Consider the following 4,718-nt stretch of genomic DNA (forward strand, 5'->3'; position numbering starts at 1 on the left):
TGAGGTCTCGCCAAGCTGCCCAGGCGGGTCTCGAACCCGCGGGCTCAGGCAACCCATTCACCTCAGCCTCCCAAAGGCGTGGGATTACGGCTGAGCCACCGAGCCCGGCTCAACCACTCCTTTTTAATTCAAGTGAAAAAAATACCTTCATTGAAACAAACAGGAGAAATGTACATTCTTACAATTTCGATTAACTACCTTATTGAATACAGACATATCAATTAGAAAATCAGTCCTGTTTTATAGCAAATACTAAAAGTATCTGGGCATATTAGAAAAATCTAAGTTAGTAAAAAAAAACAAACAAACAAACAAAAAAAACCCTACCATCTCTCCAATTTGTACATGAAAAGGGGACAAATTACTAAACTTAACCTAATCAGTTATTAAATTATAACTTAGATTTAAATTTTAGTGTGGGCAAAGATCATCTAGATCTGGGCAGTCTAGTATGGTAACCACTAGCTACATGCAGCTATTTAAATAGAAATTAGTTAAAATTCAGAAAAAATTCTATTCCTCAGGTGTACCAGTCACTTGTTAAGTACTCAACAGTCACGCATGGCCACACGTCCATCATCATCATAGAAAGTTCTACTGGACAGTGATTAGATCCTTAATTTTCCATTTGACTGTTTTCAGATTGCAAAGACTAAATCAGAAGACTTGGGTTTTTTCAATTCAGTCACTAACTAGCTGAGCAACCATGTATGCATCACCTGGCAATGCTTCTTAAACTGAATGTGCATGAATCATCTGAAAAATCTTCCTAAAATGTAGATTCTACTTCAGTAGGCCCAAGATGAGGTCAAGATTCTGCACTTTTTTTTGAGTTGGAGTCTCTCTGTTGCCCAGGCTGGAGTGCAGTGGCACACTCACAGACCCTGAAGCCTTGACCTGCTGGGCTCAGGTGATTCTTCTGCCTCAGCCTTCCAAGTAACTGGAATTACATGTACGCGTCACCGTGCTCGGCTAATTATTTGATTTATTGTAGAGATGAGGTCTTGCCAAGTTGCCCAGGCTGGTCTCGAACCCATAAGCTCAGGCAATCCTCTTACCTCAGCCTCCCAAAATACTGGGATTATAGACAGGAGCCACCATGCCAGGCCAAGATTCTGCACTTCTAACAAGTTCCCAGATGATTTTAATATCGTTGATCCAATGTCTTACATCTCTCCAGGTCTTGGCTTCCTTAGCTGTCAAATTATATACCTGAGGACCTTGTGGTGTTAAAAGTAGCACATCTAACTCAGATCAAAAGGTTGTGTATTCAAATAATGTACCTAGGGCAAGATAATGTCCATGACCCTTCTCAAGCACTAACATTTTCCAGTTTTATAGTTATACAGAATTAAATGTATTATAGATCTCCACTCTCTGCAGAGGGAGACTTCCCTAAAATAAACACTAGGATTCTAAGAAACAACTTTTGTGATACTATTATTTCCTGTACTGGAAAAAAAAAAAAAAAACCACCAAATTTAAACAGAAATCAACAGGAAAATGTGATTTGATATATAAGCTTCCACTCTCTGTACACCTTTGTAGACATGGATTTAGAAAGCTGGCACGTATGAAAGACAAGCTTTTTAGAGTTCTATCAGAGGGGTACACTATATTTTCCAAGATATTCAAGATATTCTCCAAACATGCAGTCCACGGAAGAGAAAAACCAATGCTGGAGTCAGCCCACAGCACTGTTACCTTAAAAGCATCAGCTTCATAAGAAAGTAACTCCCTGGAAAAAGCCATTAACTACAGTAACATTACTGTTGTTTTTGTAAAGTCTCAGTCAGGCCTCTGAGCAATGAAAATGAGCAAAATTTCCATACCACAAGCAGGTTGTAGTGTAATGTAACAGCCCACAAAACAGAGCCGAAGGAGCTGACAAGAACAGCCAACAATGCCACAAAGAATTTACTTCTGAGGCATCTTCTTTCTATTTTAAAAGGGGCCCTAGAGTAACACAAAGTTCAAGTGGGCAACGCAAACAAGAAACTGAATAGCAGTGGTGAGAAGACTCAGCATTTCATAAAGCAATGCCTTGGAGAAAGGAGACAGGCTAAGAAATCCAGTTTGTTCTTAAATTCTGAATTATGTTACAACAGCTAATTACCTATACACAAAAACAACAACACTGGAAATATATGTTAAACCTTTGAAAATGCATGTTAAACCTCTAAGTAATGTGATGCTTTGAAAATCTTTAATACTTTCATATTTGTATTTTTATGTTTCCTTATAAGAAATATTTAAAGTTTGAATTTAACTTTATTAAAATTCTTCTCTATAAGTCATTTGATACTTGCCCAAAATAGCTCCAAAGATTTAATTCACATTAACAATACACTTTAGTACCCACAAAACTCCTCAAATAAATCCTTCTGAGAAAATAAACAGTATACATAGAAAAACTAGAGGATGGGAGTGGGAAGTTTTTCTTCTCACTTTTAAAACAAACTGCCATTCTCAATCTTTTTTCTTCTCAATCTTATTTTAAGCCAACTTGCTAAATGCTGGCTGTTTTTAAATCCGCCAAAATATCTATTTTATTACCAAGTTTCAATTTAAAGACCTAAATCTGGAACTGTACATTCAGCTTATCTTTTAAAAACGGATGAAAAACAGGGCCTATAACAATGCCTACTTCAAGCTGTTTTTATTAAAGCAGAAATCCCCATAGACCACAAGAAAGCACTATATATAATCACATTTTAATAATTCAATCAGAGCAAAATGTTCATCTTCAGAGCTATATCTGATTAAATATTAAACTGTTGGTACCTTTATAACACTTATTTAAGCCAATAATTTCTAGGTATCATAAAAACTTTTACATAACCAAATACAAACATAAGGTCAGTTCATACAAACACCATAAAAGTACTATCTGTCCTTTATAAATAGGCTGTAATAAATCTCTCTCCATGGTAGCAGATAAACCTGCTAGTATCAAACATTTAATTTCATCAACTGACCAGCAATTGATTTTACCTTTCTCTCAACAAATGTTGCACAATTCCACTTGTAGGGTATATGACATCCTTCTAAAATGCAATTTAAGCCATTACTTTTTTAGAGTATTCCTCTTCAGAGAAAAGGAAGAGAATTATAATATGGACAGAAACATTTCAGTCTATCATTTAAAAAAATACAGTGTACATATAAAAAAAAGAGCCACGTAGCTGTCAGTGGGCAGGATGAGTCATCACCCAACTCAAAACTTGCAGCAGCACTTCTAAGCTTCCTCCTACCCGACCCCATCCCTTTCAGCAAAGTACCCTGAGTCAGCAAACCTTACTATTTTGTCAGTTATGCTCATGATGCTTAGATGAACTTACATAAAACGCTGCAACAATTTTAGTGCTAACACTTGTCATTAAAATGTGTGCTTTTTCTATTGCAAAATTAACTGATCTTCAAATCACTTTTTAGATTCTTTCTTAATCACAGAGGCCAAAGACTACTTCTAATCCTCTTCTGCAAATAAATAAACTGCAAATATCTTCATATATAAAGTTTTTTTAAATTCTCCATTTTCCAGGGTTTTCTTCTGGACAGTAATAGCTACGTGATACAATACGTCCTGCTCAAACGTGGTATATTTCTTAGATGACTACAATCACTGAATTTAGGACACCAATAACTAATCTTACAAGTTTAACAGGGCAATACTTATAAAATGAAGTAACATATATGTGAAGCCATTACACTCCTTGGCACAAAGCAAGCACTTCATAAACATTTGAACAACTACTAGATAAAGACATCTGAAGTTTCTTCCACCCAATTCAAAATTATTTTTCAAACATTAAAACCTGACCGTCTTGTAAGAAAGAATCCCTAGAGGCTGTTCCTGATTTCCGGGCCCAGCCAGCCCTGTGTGGACCCTACATTCTTCCAATCAGATCTTTCTTTCCATCTCGGATTGCCAACGTTAAAGAAGAAAGCATATGCCCAACCAGAACTTTAAAGAAAATAAACAGGCTAGAAGAATTGGCAATCAGAAAATTTCTCTGAAGCTGTTTGCTCTTTATTTCATGGCGTGCTAATTTCTCCCCCTGACAAATCCTCTGTATCCGTAAAAAAGAGTTAACACCGACACCGCATCTTTAGCAATGGACATGATTTTTGCTGCTATTACAGCAGGCTTCTAATTCCTACTCACCAGTTCCCTTCACTGGACCTTTTCCAACGAGCAAGCAAGAGAAAAACCAAAACAGGAAAGGAATCAAAAAGCTCCCGCTGCAGGGCTCCCCCGTAACACCTGAGCCGGTGGAGTCCGACGCTGACCAAGAAACAAAAGGCGGCCAAAACACCTTGACTTTTCAACACAACTCGCAAGTGAGCTTCCAACGCACAGGCAAGTGAGGCGGCCCTTTCTGGTAAACCGACAAAAGAAGTTTTCACTTGGGGACGTCCTCAGACCACCACTTAACGTCCCGAAAGAAGCTAAGGAAAGGCTGCAGGGCGTGGGGCGCGAGGAGGAAATGAAGAATTCCGGCTCCAACGAGTTGTCGGTACCACAGCTAGGGCCAGACTCAAAACTTGGGCAGACTTCAGGGCTCTGAGGCGAGCCGGGTGAGCGCCGCGCGCTGCGCCACTGGAGACTTTGCCCGGCCGGAGTCAGCTGAGGCCGAGTCACCGGGGCGGGATGGGGGAGGAGACGCGGGAGCATTTCGAAAGGCGGCGTGCCAGGAAGGCGAGACTCCGCGCCA

At 39.0% G+C, this 4,718-nt stretch overlaps 1 protein-coding gene across 5 annotated transcripts in view; it reads right to left on the minus strand.

Annotated features, from left to right (window-relative positions):
- Positions 1-4,718, minus strand: part of MAPK6 (mitogen-activated protein kinase 6) — a 51,721-nt gene that overhangs the window by 33,977 nt on the left and 13,026 nt on the right. Inside the window, exon 1 of one of the 5 annotated variants that reach the window (XM_008072583.2) lies at positions 4,169-4,247. The exons of 3 other annotated variants lie outside the window; for them this stretch is intronic. The gene's annotated coding sequence lies outside the window, so the exon portion shown is untranslated. Of the gene's footprint in view, positions 1-2,994; positions 3,077-4,168; positions 4,248-4,718 lie in introns of those variants that run through there. One more of the 5 variants, XM_008072584.2, reaches the window with a different exon arrangement.

Source organism: Carlito syrichta, unplaced genomic scaffold (assembly GCF_000164805.1).
Source record: "Carlito syrichta isolate Samal-C Ts95f unplaced genomic scaffold, Tarsius_syrichta-2.0.1 Scaffold315355, whole genome shotgun sequence".
Taxonomy (NCBI): domain Eukaryota; kingdom Metazoa; phylum Chordata; class Mammalia; order Primates; family Tarsiidae; genus Carlito; species Carlito syrichta.